Source organism: Ursus americanus, chromosome 26, assembly GCF_024610735.1.
Source record: "Ursus americanus isolate L20-20 chromosome 26, mUrsAme1.1.p, whole genome shotgun sequence".
Lineage (NCBI taxonomy): Eukaryota > Metazoa > Chordata > Mammalia > Carnivora > Ursidae > Ursus > Ursus americanus.
Window position 1 is genome coordinate 2,233,173 of NC_142152.1, and position 19,421 is coordinate 2,252,593.

Genomic DNA, 19,421 nt, shown 5'->3' on the forward strand with positions numbered 1-19,421 from the left:
GGGCAAAGCCTTTCTTATTTCAAGCAAATTATCTTTAGAGCAACACAGCATCAGCCAAAATCATCACGGCCCTGGCGCAAGCACCTGGCTCCAGCCCCTTCTATAACAAACCCTAGTGTTTGAACTGCTCTGACGGGAGTCAAACTTTCCTTTCCTAAATATGATGTTGACTTGAGAGGGTAGACATCTCATTCATTTCCTTCAGTCCTGCTTTAAAAGTCCTTTGAATCTAGAGGCTGATGTACCACAGACTCCAGGGCTTCTCGATGGAGGAGCCTCTTCTCGGGCCCTGTATTTTGTCTCACTTTAGTAATTTGGTATTATTTTTCTTAAAGAGCCAGCTCCCCAAAAAACCTGCCCTGCCCTTGCTCTGAACTAGCAAGAACATGCTAGACTTGCAAATTACCAAGACATTAATGGCGTAGGGTTTGATGACTTCAGTCCACTTTCCTGTCCCATTTCGCTCCAGACGTTTAAGGTATTTTTATAGAACCTGGGTTCTCAAATTCTCTAGGAGTCTGGCTTCATTCTCTCTTAAGTAAGAAAGATGAATTGAGCCCCCCCTTTCAAATTCAAATAAATGTAGGGAACCTAGTGTGTGTCCCCCATTTCTAAAGTTTCTTGGGAGCTGGGTAGAGAGGAGAGGGGTGGCTTTTCTCTTTTCCCTGTTAGCTCTCAGGCTGAGTTCCTCCTCCTGGCCATCTCATCTTCTATGGCTACTGTCCCCTCTTCTCACTACTTCTCATGTGTGAGCTCAGCCGCACTTCTTCAGTGCCAAAGGATGCCTTACATAAGGCCATTGCTGAAGGTAACAGATTTCTACCGAAAGGCTGAGGGGACTGAGGGCAATTCAAGAATAGCAGGAAAAAAATTGTAAATCAAATACTGGACACGATTTTTCTTCAAGACAATTCTCTTTATGGAAGGTTCTGCCTTTGCGGTATTAGCATCTGTTCTCTTGTGGAATCTGATCCCTCTTCCCCTAACTTTCCCTAAGTCCCTCAGGGGCCATATACTTCTTCCCTCTAGAGAAGCTACGAGAAAACTCTTGTACTTGATTACACAGACCAGTTTCTCTCTCTTCATTTTCATCTTCCCCTCAGGTTCAGGCCAGGGAGCTCTGCCGTTCACACCTAGAAGGCTACGCAGTGATGCACGTCTCCATGACCCTCCGAGAAGGAAGGAGTATTGATCATTCCCTGCCCCGCTTCAGATACAAAGTTCGTTTCCATTATATTTGAAGCTGAATTATTATTAACAGGCTCCAGTTTTTGAGAACATTCAACATAGCTCATACCTTTTTGGGTTTGCATTTGTAACTTTTAGCAAACCGGCCCTTCACATTCTGGATAAAGTAGTAATTAGGAAAGTAATTCTGGACAGAAGAAGTAATTCTTGTTTTCCCTCCCCATGCACACAACTGTCGTTTCCTCCGATAGTAAATTTAGAATGTTTCAACTCAATGCTTGGGCAAGTTGTTGGCAATTTTAAACCCACCCGGACTTTGGGCATCTTGAAAAATAAACCACACGGGTGTTTTGTGGAAACTCACTTTTTGGTCTCTGATGTTAACTGAGAGCTGTGGCCCCTAACCTGCATTATCAGTTAACCTTTGGTTACTTGCCTTCTTACTCTGTGAGAAGCAGACCATTGTCACTGTGTAATTTTCACAAGGTCAAAAACATGACCCTTATACGAATGAAATGAGCACACACTAAAGATTTTATTTCATTAATGAAGGACCAAAATTGGTTCAAAAGAATGTAGGAGAATTAGATTTGTATTTGTCGTCACTGAAAGGAACCACACTGGACTAAGTGACCGAATTAGACACACAATTGGTTTGTGTTATACAGGACAAGAAAACTGAGACCCGTGGGTTGTTATCTCTAATTACCAAGCAGAAATCATGTCTTTGTGGGCAAAATCCACTTGTATTGCTGTCACACAAGAATCACTTGCATTGCTTTTAGTTTACTACAAGTTAACATACACAAATTAAGAGTAAATAACAGGTCCAACAAAGGTGCACAGCACACCTCTGTAGAGAGTTAGGCGATCCTTAGGTGCGCCCATCGGACGTGCTCCAATGTGACAAAGAGAGGGTAGGCAGTCATCCTTTTTCCGATTTCCAAGTTTTGCATATATTTTGTCCTTAACATTAGAAAACAACTGTATTTCCCTCTCACCTTCTCTAGGTATATGTTATTTAAAAACTCTGCTCAACAACAATTTCGACGATAAAGCCGATTACTGTAGAGAACAGTACACCTCGCACGGTTCTGAGTTTTAAGCCCTCCCTAAACCGCCCCTCGCCCCAAATTCTCTCTTATTTAAAATACTCTATGAAAGGCTTAGGTGCCCTTACCTAATCCCCTAGAACAAGATATTTACCTATGTACAGAAAACTGAAGAGCACCGGCTGTGGCTCCTGCCACGTGACACCTCACAGGACCCGACACTGCGCTAAAGGGATCAGAATGAAGTTTTCATTCAAGATACGAAGACACGGTAGCTTATTTCCTCTCCATCAACTATCGCGTATTAAACTCAAGTTAGAAAATCTTAAGAAGAATTGAAACAACAGATTCTTCTAGGTTATGGCATGATTTTAAATGCGTCACCGGGAGAAAAGTATAGAATGTATCTATCTTCCGAACGCTTAACTTTGGGCGGTCCGTGGCTCACCAGAGAGCGATGCACGGTGCTGGGACGGGGAGTGACTTCTGGAGTTGCTCGTGGGAGTTGTGCTCCTCGTGGTGACCGCCTGGTTCTTCCCAGCCCACCTCCGGGGACACCACCTGAGGCTACGGGAGGGGAGCTCCCAGAAGTGCCTACTTGTTAGCGCTGCAGGAAGGAGCCTATTCGGAGCTAAAGTAACACAGGCAACAGTTAGCTGGGCTTTGGAAACATTTATGTAACCAATAGCTTAAATGTCCATCTGCCACATCCCAGCCTCTGTGCCGGAGTTCCAAATTCCAGCTCTAATCCCACAGAATTCCCACCGCTCTCCTTTGGCTGAACTACCGCGAAAATTCTTTTTGCAGCTGTTAGGGAGGCTGTTTGCAATCAGGTCAGAGTAGCAGTGACCACACTGAGCTACTGCACATCCAAAACTTAGTATCTATAGTCGCTGAGGGTCAGTAGAATGAGAACAATTTGAAATCTACTGATAATCCCTAAACGTAAATGTGGATTAGGCTGTAATAAACCCCATGTTGCCAGAGGACCATGCATTGGGCCAATAATCAGCAGTAATTATAAAGTTAAATTTATCCTCCCTTTATTTCCCTTGCTTATTCCTGTTGAGAAACAATATGGAAAAATTGGCCAAAGGGTGATGAAGAAATCAGTATCTCTGAGTTTCACAAAACCCACATGTCTATTTATGTAATTTGGACTACACTGGCATCATACAGGAAACACCGCTTTTTTTTTTCACATTTTTAAAAATTAGAGCAAAATATACATTACGTAAAAGTTACCATCTTAACCATTTTTAGGTGTAGAATTCAGTGGCATTAGGTGCATTCCCCATGATGTTCAGTGATCACCACTGTCCATTTCTAGAACTTTTTCATCATCCCGAGCAGAGGCTGTACCCATTAAACAGTAACTCCTCATTGCTCGTCCTCTAGCCCCGGCAACCACCATCCTCCTTTCTGTCTCCATGAAGGTACTGTTCTAGGGCCCTCATATAAATGGAATAACACAATATTTGTCCTTTTGTATCTGGACTGTTTCACTTAGCATAATGTTTTCAAGGTCCAACACTGTTTTGTTTTTAAACAAAGTTACTTTCAATACTTCCCTAGTCTCTTACAGAGAGAATGACTTAGTAGTATCTTGTAATATGATTTAATATGTCTCAAACTCAAAATCCCCGGTTTTGCCTTATAAAACAGCTGGCAGTTGGGCTCTGATGACTTTTTTTTTTTTTTCTAAGCTGGGTATTGGCTCTGTAAAATATCAACGGGGAAAAGGGCACAGGAGAAATCTTCCCGAAGTGATTAATCTTGGCTGCAAGTTTGACTTAAAATTCAGTCATGAAATGAAATCTGCTCCTTGTACCTAGCCTGAAAAAAAATCAACCACAGTGTGTTCTGTTCATTGCTCTTTCTTGTGAGCCACAGAGAGATGGGACCCTGACGGACGCCAGTTGTTAGATGATAATGGCATGCGGTCGGTGTCCAGCAGCCCCTGCAGAAATACTTGTAAACACGAGAAAAATACGCCCAGGTGGTCTTCTTCATTTTTCAAACTAAAAAAGCCAATTGTCTCTCCACTCGGTGCCTAGAATGCTGCCTTTTCTAGACAGAGGCTCAAGCATGGACTTCCATGCCCAGTGAACCGGGGTGTGTATTAACCAGCCAATCAGAGCTCCTTTCATCCCAGCTCCCTCCCTGCTCATCGCAAAGGGCCATCAATACCGGATCAGGAGGGGGGGAAGGAATGAACAGAGAAAACAACGTAATGGGAAAATAAGATCAACTGTGATCGTGACGTAACCGCCAACCTAGCTTCCTCCCAGCTGTACTCCAATTATAATCAGTAGCTCCCAGGTGTGCAGCGAAACAACTGTCGCAAAAAAGTAAATTCTTCTCTAGGATAAGCTGCTCGTGAGAAGTTCCAGTTGGATCCAAACTCGTGCCATCAAATGAAAGCCTCAAATTATGTGAAGCTTAAAGCACAAACACACGCGAATACACATGCAAGACCAAAATGAGATACAGTGAAGAGAATAAATTAGCACCAGCTGCAGCCCAATTAAGCAAAGGCTTCCACAAGGGAAAGCTTACTTATAATTTACCTAAACAAACCCTCTTCCTTTTTGTTGCAATTTGCTGCTTATTAATTTTTCTTATTAAAATGACTGCAAAGAGCAACCAAGAGCATCGTTATCACATCAGGAAAAAAAAAAAAACATTTCTTCCAACCAAGAGAACACTTTGGAGGGGTATTTTTAGCCAAACATGTATGTTTGTAACATTTAAAAAATATTTAAAATTTAAAAAACTCAAAGTTGCACAGGCACATAGTTAAGAAAGCCAAAGTTTATGATAAAAATAGTAATTTCCAGCTCCATCCTGTCTTGCCTCCTCAGAGAACACAGCTTTCAAATGTTTCTGCTGTTTCTTCTGGTATTTGTCTCTGTATTTCTAATAATATGCTTCCATTGTGATTTCTGGATTTCTGAATTTTTTAATTTTATCTGTTGACTTTCTATATGATGAAGATTTTGCTGCCTTTCATTATGAGTCCTACCACTTCTAACCTCCCTTCCATCCCCCCAACTCCCAATATAATTCTATTGAGGGAGGGGGGAGAAGAGGGTAAAGTAAGTCTGAGGTCTTATTCTATGGCATATTGTGAAATGCATCTGGACAAGCAAAGAAGAAAATAAAATAACAGCAACCTCTTACCCAGTGCTTGCTTTGCACCGGCAGGATTCCAGGCATCATATGTATATTAATTCACTGAACCCTCACAGCAATCCTACAGAGTAGGTACCAGGATTATCCCCATTTTAAAGATGAGAAAACTAAAGCACAGTTTAAGTAACTAGGAGAAGCTACCTCGTCCACAGTCTCTAGACTAGATCCAAGATCACAGATGTGACAGCTCTTTGAAAAACTGGAAGCAGAGGAGATCATGGTAATGCTGACGATGCCTGGCCGCTACTGGACACACACGTAAAGCCAGGAGCCAGAGCAAGAAGGACACACGAAAGCTCACCCAGGCTTTGTGGAGGAATGATGTGTGCGCGGTTTAGAGGGGTCACTCTTTAAGTAAAAGAGTATGAATTTTGGTACCAAAATGAATATTTATTTAGAGTAAAAAATGAAATCAAAATGAATTAAAAATCTAAGATAGTGATAAATACCACAAACATTACAACATGCAGAAAAACAACACCATGTGTTCATTAACAGCCTGACGTGCCTCCCTAGTCCTTTCCCCCCTTATTTTAGCTGCATGCTCTTTGATTGCCTTTTCATATATCAACAATGTTGTAATATCACTTGCTAAAGAGCCCAGAGCGAATTCATTCTTTCCTCTACCATGACTGATTAAAAATGTGTTTTTAATATTAATAGTGTAGCACTTTTAGTTTTACAACTTGTTGGAAATATCATGTGAATCTTAGGATGTTGTCCAATTTGAGAAAAATCTCTAGTATATAGATTTTTTTCATCATGGGCTGATAATTTCAGGGCATTTCCAGGGTCGTTGTGTTTTGACAGTCTTACCTATGCTTTGAATTGATGACATTCATAAGCCAATGACTAGAAAGGGACCCAGAGTGCAGAGCCCTCCAGCTTGCTGCCTCTGAGGGTGTAGACCCCCAAAGCCATGAGCCGCTGCCCCCTACCGCCCAGGCTGCTTTGGCTGTCACCTCTTCGATGTTGCCACTCAGCTCCAGGCAGCAGAGTCTGTTGTTTTTCCAGGAGGTAGGAGGACCAGACTGCCCCCAAGAGCCGTTTAGATTTCATCTCCTAGGCTGAAGACAGAAGGGCATTGACACAATGGCCCTGTGATCCAAGGCCAGCGCTGGCAGCTGGGGCAGCCGCAGAGGGGCAGGAGGCTCAGGCAGCCAGCAGTTAAAGCCGTGACTTATCCCAGGAGGGAGGCCAGGGCTTGATGGGCAAAGACTGAGCCAAATACACTAATGGGTGGGCTAGCTAGACTCTGCATGAGTGGAAAGGTAAGTATGCATTTCATCCTTCAAATCAAACACCTGCGACATCCCACCAAAATAAAGTCATAAATCTTCATTTGAACAACTTTCATTATAAAGCCATGGGAAGAGTGTAAGTCAGGTAGCTAATTGGGCTAGCAGATAGGAGATGGGGGTTTTGCTGCCTGTTCTCAGCTGCAGTGAACAACCTTTTCACACACACATCCTCCCCGCCCCCCCCTACGGTTCCTTACCCTAAATGGGAAAGCTGGAATGGATCTCCAGCTTGGCCCCTTTCAGGACCCTGGACTAGCCACACAAGAGTGGGAATTGGAATCCCTACCCCTCATTTCCCAAACCAAACCAAACAATTAGCTGCGTGGGAACCCAGTTCTGGCCACATTTACCAGGTTCATCTCAGAGCGGCAGGGGTCATGCGCCAGCCTGGGAATGTAAATGGAAATCCAAAAGAGGGCACCCTAAACCATTCTATAAGAACAGAATAATTTCTACCATCATCCCAGAGTTTTAGAAGCTGTACGAATTCATGAAAACTTGGTGCCAGAAGAGTTAAATAGAAAAGGAGGGTATGAATGAGTCTACAAGCACCTTTTTCTAGCTGAAGGCTTGCAAAATGCATCCCCAGTGATGGAGATAAAAAGGAATATCATTTCCCAAATAGAGCATCCAAATGCTTTGCACCTCCTCCTCCTTTTCCTCCTCCCCCACCCTCCTCCTTTTTCTTCTCATTAATGTATAACAAAGAGAGGTTTGTCGCCTTCTAATTGTGTTCATGTAAGCATCTTAAAAAAGACTTGTGGGCTTTTCTAGTTAAAATCTTAGGAAATAAGCTATTGGCTACTCCTTCTCCAATCCATGGGAAAAATATGTTTTAATCATGTGCAGTGTCATTGCATCCCATAAATAGTAAAAAACCCAAAACCCAAAAACAAAAAAAACCTTTCCCCATATTCAGTCGCTGGTGTGCAAATCTGTTTAGAGGAACACCCTGCTTTTCAAGAATAACATCATCAGATCTCTGGTGTCAATTGTTTTTAAGAATGAGTGTCAGCACTTTTTTTCTGATCAATATTTTTTTTCTTATTTTAAGAATCATTGTTGTTATCTCTGATAATAAAAGTAACACATGGCTGTAATAAAAGTTACAAAGTGCATGTCATAAAACAGTAAAAGTCCCTATAACCTCAGAGATAAACACTGCTTGGTTTATATTCATCCAGATATTTTTTCAGTGCATGCTATTATAGACCTTTATAGTACATATAAATTGAAATGAGAACATACATAATGCTGTTTTTACTTTGCCTTTTTTCTTTTTTTTAAAGATTTTATTTATTTTTTTGACAGAGAGAGACGGCCAGCGAGAGAGGGAACACAAGCAGGGGGAGTGGGAGAGGAAGAAGCAGGCTCTTAGTGGAGGAGCCTGATGTGGGGCTCGAACCCAGAACGCCAGGATCATGCCCTGAGCTGAAGGCAGACACTTAATCACCGCGCCACCCAGGCGCCCCTGCCTTTTTTCTCTTTAAACTTGGTTCTCAGGAGTGGACGTCTTTCTGTGTCCATACATGGAGAGCTGCTTCTCTCTTGCCATTCCATCACAGTGCCCCCTCGTATGGAATTATCATGATTGCTTAATCTGCTATGGATATGCAATGGGGTTGTTCGAAGTGCTCCTGAATAGGGACAGTAATGAATAAAATTCTTGTATAATAATCTGTGTCCACACCTGCAAGTGTTTCTGCAAGAGAAACTCCTAGAAAGGAAATTGCAGGGTCAGGGACTATGCACATCTTAATTTGAACACATACTGCCAAACTGTCTTCTGAAAGGATTGAATCAGTTTTATACCCACCACCACGATTGAATAAATTAGCCTGCCTTTTCCTCTCACACTTCTGCTAACACTTGCACTCCTACGTTTTGTTTTGTTTTGTTTTGTTTTTAGACAAGGGAAGGGGCAGAGGGAGAGGGAGAGAAAGAATCTTTAGCAGGCTCCATGCCCAGCACGGAGACCACTGTGGGGATCCATCTCAAAACCTGGAGATCACCACCTGAGCTGAAATCAAAAGTCCAATGCTTAACCAACTGAGCCACCCAGGCGCCCCTAAACTTTTAAAGCCTTACCGATCTGATAAACAACAAAAAAGAGATGTCTTGTTCAAATTTCTCACATTTGGATTTATTGTAATTTAAAATATAAAGACATTATGTATGGAATCACTAATGATAAACCACTAAATAGTAAGCAAGTAAATAAAGCAGTAGTGAAAAAATTTAGTACTTTTTAAAAAAAGATTTATTCATTTATTTATTTATTTGAGAGAGAGAGTGAGCGCACGAGAGGGGTGAGGGGGAGAGGGAGAGAACTTCAAGCAGACTCCCCACTGAGCATGGAGCCCTATGCAAGGGGCTGGATCTCACTACCCTGAAATCATGACCTGAGCCAAAACCAAGAGTCTAAAGCTTAACCGACTGAGCCACCCATACGCCCCAGTACTTTCTTAAGCTTTCTCTGTTTCTACACCAAAATTAATAAATCATCAAATAAAAGTGCAGGTGACTAAGGGGGCAGTTACCTATTGGGAGTAGTCAGGATCCACTTCATTCTCCCAGGTTTAGGGAGTTCCAGAGTTGAGGATGTGCTCAGGGTCCTGCCTCCTTCCTGGCCTGCCCTAATCCCCATGAGCCCACACTTAAATGAGAACTACTCACAGAGAGCCAGGCTGGGCAAAGAGGCTAAAAGAACATTGCAACAAGAGCATGAAGGGAAAAGGTCTCTGTGATTCCTTCCTTCAAATTTAAAGAGAGCCCTAAATTCCACGCCTGCCTCTTTCCCTCAGTGAACAAAGGTGGTCTTCATTTTATTTTATTTTTTTAAAGATTTTATTTACTTATGTCAGAGAGAGAGCGAGACAGCACAAGCAGGGGGAGCAGCAGGCAGAGGGAGAGGCAGGCTCCCCGCTGAGCAGGGAGCCCGATGTCATGACCTGAGCCAAAGGCAGACACTTGACCGACTGAGCCCCCCAGGCATCCCCAAAGGTAGTCTTTAAAATGTGATTGGCTAGGAGGGCAAATGGTCTCTCCACTACGCAACCAGAGCTAATGGGATGGCAGTAGCCTTTGTCTTGGAAACGGGGTTCTCTTTGAAAGGGCCCTCCTTGGTTTGTTTCCTGGTGTTTTTCTCTAGTTGAAAAAGAAAAGCATGACCGGGATAAAAGAAAATTCTAGCAGTATTAGAAGACCTAATGAAAACTGAGCTGCTCTTGAGGTCCAGACCTCCAGTCTTGATACACCTGTTAATAATTTCTGGTGTACCCTTCTGGTAATTTTCCATGCATATATCAATATTTTCGTAAATGGAAGCATACTGTGTACACTACCGTGTAGCTTGCTTTTTTCTCAGCTAACATGCTACATGGGTTATTCCAAATCTTCATATGTGGATGTATCTCGTTTTTCTTAACACCTGTGCGGTGTCTGATGGTGGCTCTAATCTTCGCCTGTGCTCTGCTGTGCAGGACGGAGGTTGAATCCATGGTTCGGGTATGATACAGCCACACGGCCCTTTATGCTAGTACATGTGCAGAATTTACTCCTAACGTGGAATGGCTGTGTCATAGTATTCTTGCATTTTTAATTTGGCTAGATATTCCATAATCACTTTCCAGAGAAGTTATACCATTTCACATTTCCACCAACGGTATATGGAGGGGCTTTTCCTCATTCTCTCAGAAGAAGCTCTTTAAGGATTATCAATCCCACGTGTACTACACAGAATAAAACTGTCCCAAGGAAATGGATTTGTAAATGACAGTCCCAGATTATACAAATCAGAAACCTTCAAAGTAGTCAAATCAGGTCCATTGAGATGAATCTGTCTTTACGATGACTTTGTATGTCTCCGTTTACTCTGCGATCTTGTGAGCCGCACCAACTCTGGCAATTTTGCCCGTAAATCACCGTTTCTGAAGGTGGCGATGGTTTCAACACCACTTCAGTGCTCATACTGAAAAAACTTTCTAGCACGTTCTCCCATTCTGAAGTTTGAGTTTACCCCTTTCCCAAGTTATTACCAGGATAATTTTCCATTGCCCCCAAATAACCTCTGCTCTAGCCACTGGCTGCACAAAGAGAAAGTGACCACGCCCACTGCCATTAGCAGTAATGCTGCCTTCGGGTCATATAGAACTTCTCCACCCACGGGCCTTAACATTTTTGTGTATGTTATCTCGTCTACTCCACAGCATCCGACCGAGCTTGGGAAGGTGTGCTTGAAATCTGGAGCGACACGCTGAAGCTATTTGATATCTTCTATAGCGGCCATGAAAACAAGATCCCGTATCAAGTGCCCAGAGTAAATCAAGGTGGATCGGAGGAAACCAGGTACCAGGACTTAGAAGAAATTCAGTAAGTGATATTACTTGTTTTAGTCTCTTTGGGATTTCCTCAGGATCTGTGGGGACCTTTAAAAATGCAGCCTCAGGGCACTGAGATGCCAGACCTCCTTCCAGCGTGAGTGTTAGCAGGTGAGCCCATGCTCTGATCTGGCCACCCTAAATCTGAATACTGAGGGTACAGCTTCCCATACTCTATTACCTACGGAAAAAGAGACGACAAGGTAGGAAGATGTGAGGATGATTAGGGAGGGAGAGCAGGTGGCAGTGGGAAAAGCACACCTGGCGGCTTGAACCCTGCTGCCAGGCGATCTGGTACATGATGTCGGGGTGTCACTAGGCTCTCTTAGGCATTTTCAGAGGCAAATTTACATTAGGATTCTTTAGCGGTCACAAAGGTCACTTCAAGTAGGGCGGCACTTTGGCTGAGAAACCCCACAGCTCTGAAGGGGCCTATGTATCTCGTATAGGGTCTAGTTTATTCAGGGGAGTGACGTATTTTGGGTTCCAGAGAGTAACAAGAAGGTACCTGCTGCTGTTCTAAGCTCTCCGGTCCAGACAAATGTAGACGTCACTTGCCCTTTGCACTAGTACCCAGATGTCCCAGGACTGAGCCCAACTCAGAGTCCACTGTGTCCCTGAGGCCACCATTCCCAAGTGCAACCAGCCCCTGGCCTAGGAGCCCCATTGAGTAGATTCTGAAGTTTTCATGCTGCTCAAGGCTCTCCAGCCCGAAACGGCATGACATCGTCAATACCAGTCAGGGCAGAGCTGGCACATCCCTAGGCCTCCAAGAGAAGGCCCGGGGTAGGCAGAGGAAAGGAGGAAGAAAGTTAACTGTTATTATACCTCTGTTCTGTGCCTTGAGCTGTGTGTCACTTCCTTGGTGGCAGGGACTAGTGTAGTTATTCTATAAAAGGGGACCTGAGGAACAGAGAGGTTAAATAACTCGCCCAGAGTCGCAGAGCACTTTAATGTCTATGTAGACATCTGTTGATTTGGCCTGCTTTGCATCCCTTCCTCCTTCTCAAGTAACAGTACCATCTCTTCCAGGTTTAAATGGGACCCCCCCCAACCCCGCCACCAGCCCCATCCCACCCAGGGGTGAATATGTGACTTAGAATTGGTCAATCAGAAACCTCACCAAGAACTTTGTTGCACCCCTGGGAAAGAGACTGTCTCCTTCCTCCACCCATCCTTAGTACTAAGGATCACGTGAGTCTAGAGCTACCGAGGAAGACTCCTTAGAGTGAGGTCAGAGATCCACAGAGAAATAGAATGGAAAGAGAGAACACAGATTTCCAATAACATCTTTTGAGTGCCTGAAAACAAAACAACTCCTTGGACCTTTCAGTTACATGAGCCAATATAGCCTTTGCTTATACTGTTTTGATGAATGCAGTAAAAAGCTTGAATTTGAACCCAGCATTGTCTGATTCTAAAGCTAATGCTTTTTCCATGAAACAGAACAACTTCCCCAGACACAGCAGGCCAACATTAACCCTTTAGTCGCATTCTTCAGGGTAGAGAACAAGTCTGAGGCAGTCCTGGCCTTGAGGACATTTCTAGTATTGGCCCGTTAAAAAAGTCAACCCTCTCAACACACAAGTTCCTCTGGGGGTTGATGGCTAATAAGAGTTTCCCTTAGTATCTGGTCCCCAGTCATATCCTGGGGTCTTGGACTTTGTTGTGTTGCAACCTACCAAAGCTGTGGTGATATGGGCCCCTTAGAGGTGCCAGCCAAGATCTCTCCAATCGTACACACATGTGGGGACACCAAGCATTCCTTAGAGGGTGGATGGCACCAGCAATTGTCACAGTGTTCATGGGAAAACATTGCCGGGGGATTGTCTTCGTCTGGGATGCCGTAAGAAAATGCTATAAACTGGATGCTTTAAACAACAGGTATTTTCTTGCAGTTCTGGAGGCTGAAGGCCCTAGATCAGGGTGCTGGCAAAGTAGGTTTCATTCTGAGGCCTCTTTTCTTGGCTAATAGATGGCCACCATCTTGCTGTATGCTCACATGATCTTTTCTTGCTTATGCTAGAGAGAGGGAGAGAGGAAGGGGGAGAGAGAGTCCAGAGAGCATTCTGATGGTGTCTTTTTTATAAGGATACTAATCCTATTGGATCAGGGCCCTACCCTATTTTGAAATATGGTTATGTTGGGGTTAGGCCTTCCACACGTGAATTCTGATGGGGCGGGACATAAACATTCAGTCCATAACAGAGATGCACTGGAAATTTCAGTCAAGGAGATGTGAAGAAATGTAGAACAGAGTCTCCAGAAGAACTTAAAGGCAGTGGGTGCTCTTTCTCAGAGCCTAGGCTCAGGGTCTTTGCAATGATCAGGACAGATGTCTTCTGGATCTATGCTCCTTTGTTGTCTCATTATAGGACAAAATGCTGGATTCCTCTTGTTTGGGCGGCAATGTATGTCAGGGCTTCCTGGTTTCAAGATAAATCTGCATGCTAACGTTGTGGTATCCCAACTGGGAAAACTAAATTAGTTAACTGAAAATGAAAAATAGGAAAATTAAACCAGCAAGTTCTCAAAACATATTGGGCCAATTTAAAACCCAGGTTAACATTGATTTATTGTTTTAATAAGATTCCTGTGTAAGGAAAAATGACTGGTCTAGAGCGTAAATAAGTGCAGGAATGTGTTTATGTGGCTGCAACACGCAGGGGCAACAGGGCAAATGACTCCTCAAGTTTTCTGCATTTTTCCCCCTTATCTTTAAAATCACTGGGCCTCAAAGCATTATTTTTTTTTACCTAAGATGAATGTCCCCAGAATGATGTTAGAGACAGTTAGTATTCTGAGTTCTGTCTTCACCAAAAATGACCCATAGAGGGAGAACTCTGATGGGGGCCTGAGGAGGCGCTGGTCCACAGCTCTCCAGCCAGGACACTTCTGTGGCCAGAAGAGAAGCTCTGCTCAGAGGAGGCCAAGGGGAGAGACAGCTGGACCTGCCCCCAGCCCCAGGACCAGCTCAAACTGGGAGCAGCTTCCAGCACAAAGCTGTCACTGCGGGACGGAGTTTACAGGAGGCAGTGGGACCCCTGCCTCCTCAATAAGTCAAGTCCGCCTCGAGTCTAGAGATCTTGTCCAGCTCCCCTTGACCTCTCTGGCCAGCCATAATGCAGAACTATGGTCAAGAATTTGGGGCTCTCCCATTGAACATTCTGGAACGGGCAGTGATGTGCCCTTCCATCTGACAAGAAGGCCAGGATAAGAGTGTCCAAAGGTCACCGCCAAGGCATTGCATGGCTAACCTATGGCCTCGAAAATCTCATGGTCATCCCTAACTCTGACAGCACAGAGGCGGGAGATGTAAGGGTCATTTCCAGGGCCTTGCAAAGAGGCGCAGAGCCAAGCAGCCAAGTCCCCAGGCTCTCGGGAAATAACTTCTTAGGAGTAACAGGCACTGTGAAGAAGGCACGGAGCCTAAAATGAATTTAACTTTGTTTCCTGTGTTTTATTTCTTGAGCCAAGTGGTGGATACAGGGGTATCTTTTATATTTTTCCATATCCTTTGTTTGAATGTCTTAAATATTGTATAATACATTTAAGAAATAAAATTACGTTACAAAAAGAAGACATTAAAGTAGGACCGTTGGGATACCTTTTGAAATTCAAGATGATTGATGAATTTGAGGGGGGACTGAAGAGTTATGTGTGTATAAGATGTCCAGATAAGGTACTTCCCATCCAGGGCCTACAGATTTAAGTCTTCTCCCAGGGTAAAAGAATACAGTCCATCAGCTATTGAGTCAAATCCTAAAATATTAGCAACAGAACATTCTGCTTCTTGCTTGGACCCGATAGAATAGGAAAGCTACAACTTTTGTCTTTTTGTAGGTAGAGTGCATTTAATCCCTACAAAGCTCATTTTCATTCATGTAGTTCCCACACACAGCCTCAGAAAGATGGTGGCCTTTTGCCTTTTTTCACTCTGGAGAATGAAATTATGGGCACATCACAGGAGGCTGAACACACTCTGGAAAGGGGCAGGAAGGCCAGAATCGGAAACAGAGCCATTTTGCTCCACAAACCCTCACTCCCCACCAGAAAGACTTTGCAGGTGTATTTAGCAATCCGGTGTGTATCAGATGTTAGATAAAGTTAATTGGGAGCAGACATTTATCATTACTGATTTGTATTTGATGGGCATTTATCACACGACATTGTCAACAAACAGTAGAAGATAAGAAGGCTGAGTAGTAGCAGGGATCGGCAAGGTTTCACGAGAGGGTGTGATCGTTATCATGAGGCACTCGCCCACAGTAACAAGTCCATGAAATTGAGTTCCATGGAAAATGCTTTAGAAGAAAACCCAAGGACATCTTTCAGAATTACTGAAGCTGTTATCTTTTGGGGATGTCTACGCATATGTACATATGTATGTTTTTTTTTTTAAGGATTTTATTTATTTATTCAACAGAGATAGAGACAGCCAGCGAGAGAGGGAACACAAGCAGGGGGAGTGGGAGAGGAAGAAGCAGGCTCATAGCGGAAGAGCCTGATGTGGGGTTCGATCCCACAACACCGGTATCACACCCTGAGCTGAAGGCAGACGCTTAGCCGCTGTGCCACCCAGGCGCCCCTATGTATGTGTTTTTAATTGAACTATTTCTTACTTTGGATAATAGGGAGGTCTAAATAAAAAGTTAAGGCCAAAAGGCCTTGTTATATGCAGTAAGCTCATATTTCAAATATATGAAATGTGGCTCCATTCATTGCTTCATTAAAAGCACTGACTTCAATTCGATTAGGTTGATTAATGACATACTAGTTAATAAATGAAAGTAAAGTGAATATTATTATATGAGAAGTGTTGATTTGGGGGGGGCGGTTAAAAGAATACAGTGGAACTGTTTGATCAATATACAGCCGAAATACCCACCTGGAGAACCGTAGCCCCGACAGTTTACAAGAAAACCTTCAAAACTATGGTGTGACGTGGTGGGAAGGAAGGGCGCTGGCTCAGGAGTCAGGCAGATTTGGGCGGAACTCGGATACACCCTTTATTAGATGTGTGACTTTGGGCACCAGGCTCCTCATCTGTAAGAAGGGAGTAATAATTACCCACCCAGGTGGTGGTTGGGAGGGGGACTGAAGCCACGCACGCAAAACTCTGAGCCCAGGGCTGGCAGCTAGTACGCACTGGAGTCGGAGTTACTCTCCCTTACCTCCTCAGGAAAAGATGCTTGTATCTACAAGTCTCCTTCTTTCGGAGGAAGAGAGTCGAGGTTTGAATTTGTTGTGGTAACAGTGAGAGAAAATAAAGTAGTGGGATTTTATCAATAGTTTCTCCCATGGCTCTCAAACCCTTTATGAGCCACTGTAGAGTTCTTGCTTACTAACGGTGGCAGCCAGGATGCAAAGTTCTAGCTCTTCCAGTTGTGAAATACTGAAATGCTTTCTTACCCATTGCTAAGTTACACTGGACTGAGTCCCTCTGTGACCACCCAACCATCTCGGAACCCCTCTTCCTCCTTGATCCAGCAACCAAAGGGTTGATGCTTACTCATTAGGGAGGGCGGGTTAGAAAATCTTCTAGAGAGTTCTGGCTAGTTGTCCATTTGGATACACTGGAATGTATCACTATGCCCCTCTGGTTCCTAAATAGTTTAGAATCACTGTTTTTTTCTAACCAGTTGTTTCTTCACACACCTCTTTGGTCCCCAACTTCTTTGTGGGAGAGCAGAGAACTTGAAGTCACTCTCCCCTGGGGAGGTCTCGTTGGTGGACTAGAGCTGGCTGTCCTCGCTGGCGTCTCGTCTCCTTGGATAGTTTCCCCTCTTAGCTCCAGCTGCTGTGGGGTCACTTTTCCCTGCAAGGTCTGTAATAGAAACCAAAAGGGTATAACTGAAGTCCCAGCCTACAGGGTAGTTTTGTTTGTTTTGAAGGATTCTGAACTACGAAGGAGGGATCTCAACAATGTGGTTTCCTGTGGGTGGGCCTGTTCTGAACAGGCAGTCTTTCCCCCGAGGGCCGATACATTCTTGGAAAGAGCTGACAGAGCTGCTCCCAGACCCAGCCCATGCAGACACAAAACTGGGCAAGTTAGGTCCCTGTTTCCCTCCAGTGGATCCCCCTTCTGTGAGTCCCTCCCCCTAGGGGGTTATTGTAAAGAGGCCCATGAATCCATATTCGCAACAACCGCTGTCTTTATCCGTTCCACTAACATTCACATACTTTGGGCCAGGTGCTGCAGCAGTCTGCGCCCTCGCTGGTCTGTAAATGTTACTAGATACTGTTGTGATTAATAAAGCACAAACTTATCCAAAAGCGTACTAAACTCAAATGCCTTTGTTCACATATTATTTTTAAGTCAACGGATACTAAAAGTACAACTACTGTCATGTGGAAGGCTGTAATATTTGACATGAACTAGAGGTCCTCATCCTCGAAAAGTCGGACAGTATTGTAGCTCATTATGGAGATGACAAGAAGGTAGGTAATTTCATGATTCGCATATTAGCAAAGAGACAAAAGAATGCCAACTCACCCCTCTTCTGCATGGGAGGCCACCATTCCAGCCAGTGGGGTGTTCCCACTTCTTCATAACTGCAAAGCGAAGAGGAAGATTAGGATAATTCCAGAGACTCGCAGCACTCAGGAAAGCATGGCCACAGCCAAACAGGACTTTTACGCGCAAGACCAGTGATAGCTGCTGAACACAAGTATGTCACCACCTCTGGGAGCATGAGATCGAAGGGGGCTAAAGGCCAACGCAATTCGTTGTGCGTCTTCTCTTCCCTCCCTCCTCAGCCCGCAGCCCTTCTGTTCTTTCCTCCTCTGGCTGGTCTTCAGAAAAGTGTTGGCAGGTGGCATCCAGCTGGGACGGCTGCCAGGTTTCTAGATGGAGGAGCTGTGTGGCAGCTGTGCTGGCAGGGTAAGGCCCGGAGGAGCCAGGGGAAACGAAATTAAATCCCGATTCTCCATGGTGAGCTACGGGACATTTCTAACACACGGGGGCAGCGGCTGGCTGCCTCGCTCCGGCTGGTACTAAACCTAGCGCTGCACATAGAAACAGCAGCAGTGACCGACAGGACGAGAATCACGATGCCAGAGCAGTGCGGGGGGGGGGGGGGGAATTTGGTCTTCAACAAAACCCCCACATAAAGGTTTTTTAAAAAAGTCTCATTATTTGCTGGTGATGTTATAACACACCTTCATCCAAGCCGCACTAGTTTGAGCAAACATCTCATAATCTTTCCCATCTAATCCCCAACCGGCAGTAATTTTAAGGAGTGGCCAGTTTCCAAGGGCAATATGCCAGGTCTTTACAGAATCAAATAAAAGGGGGAACTGGCAAAGCGAAGACGGCAAATGTATGTAGTCATCTATGTCTCGGATCCAGAAAACATTACTCTTCCCTCAAGGAATCAGATGAGTCGTGATTGAACAGTGGAGTGTTAGAGGGTCCTCCAGACTAAACTAGCTGATCTTTAAAACTTCCGCAGGAGTTAATGCCTGACAAAAAATATTAACGTATTTAACAAAAACACAGAAAATCACTTATGCTTCGATATCATTGAGTAATCACCCCCTCCGACAACCATCAAAATGTCCACGTCCTACTCCCCAGGCCCTGTGCACGTGTTACCTAACACACCATAGGGATTTTGCAGGTGTGATCAGTAACCTTCAGATGGGGCGATGGATCGGGATTATCTGGGCAGGCCTGCTGTAATCACAGGAGTGCTTATGAGTGAAAGAGGGAGACAGGACGGTCAGTGTCGGTCATGGGATGTGAGAAAGACTGGACCGGCCCAGCTGGCTTTGAAGATGGAAGGTCATGAGCCAAGGAACGCAGGCGACTTCTAGAAACGGCAAGGAAACAGACTCCCTCCCAGAACCTCCAGAAAGGAACACAGCACCACTGATAATCTTGACTAAAAAATTCTTTCTATATTTCTTTCAGGATTAAAGATAGTCTATTCCATTTAGAATAGATCCTCCGGCAACATTTCGTTACAAGAGCTTTCAAAAGATGCTCTTTTTCTTAGATCCTCTCCTCAACAGGGAGGTATCAAACCCTAATTGCATTAGATAATTGGGTCAATGGGACACAAGGTATATTTGCAAAACCTAAGTCACACAAAAAGTAGATGGCAGACAGAAATGGACCCTTTGGTCTCACATGGGTCACTGCCATGAGAACTCCCGTACCTTACTGATTTTGGAAATAAGCAAATGTTCTAGATAAAACGCTCTTATGTTTCCACCCCTAGATTCTGAAATATGTCAGAGATTCAGCCTTCAGAATTGGTTAGTACATCAGTAAAATCAATATCACCGAGAATTCAAGACCG

The 19,421-nt window shown here is 44.2% G+C and overlaps 2 long non-coding RNA genes across 2 annotated transcripts in view; one reads left to right on the plus strand and one right to left on the minus strand.

The window, feature by feature from the left end:
• The window catches only part of LOC123800749 (uncharacterized), a 113,080-nt gene extending 101,174 nt beyond the window's left edge, over nucleotides 1-11,906 (plus strand). Inside the window, exon 4 of the long non-coding RNA XR_015721753.1 lies at nucleotides 10,945-11,906. This is a non-coding gene — a long non-coding RNA (uncharacterized LOC123800749). The remainder of the gene's footprint in view (nucleotides 1-10,944) is intronic.
• A 1,486-nt stretch (nucleotides 11,907-13,392) lies between these two features.
• On the minus strand, nucleotides 13,393-17,752 carry LOC123800725 (uncharacterized). The gene is made up of 4 exons (XR_006781994.2): nucleotides 17,612-17,752; nucleotides 16,774-16,942; nucleotides 16,004-16,161; nucleotides 13,393-13,607 (listed from the first exon to the last, which is right to left on the minus strand). It is a non-coding gene; the product is annotated as an uncharacterized LOC123800725 (long non-coding RNA).
• Between the last annotated feature and the right edge of the window lie 1,669 nt (nucleotides 17,753-19,421).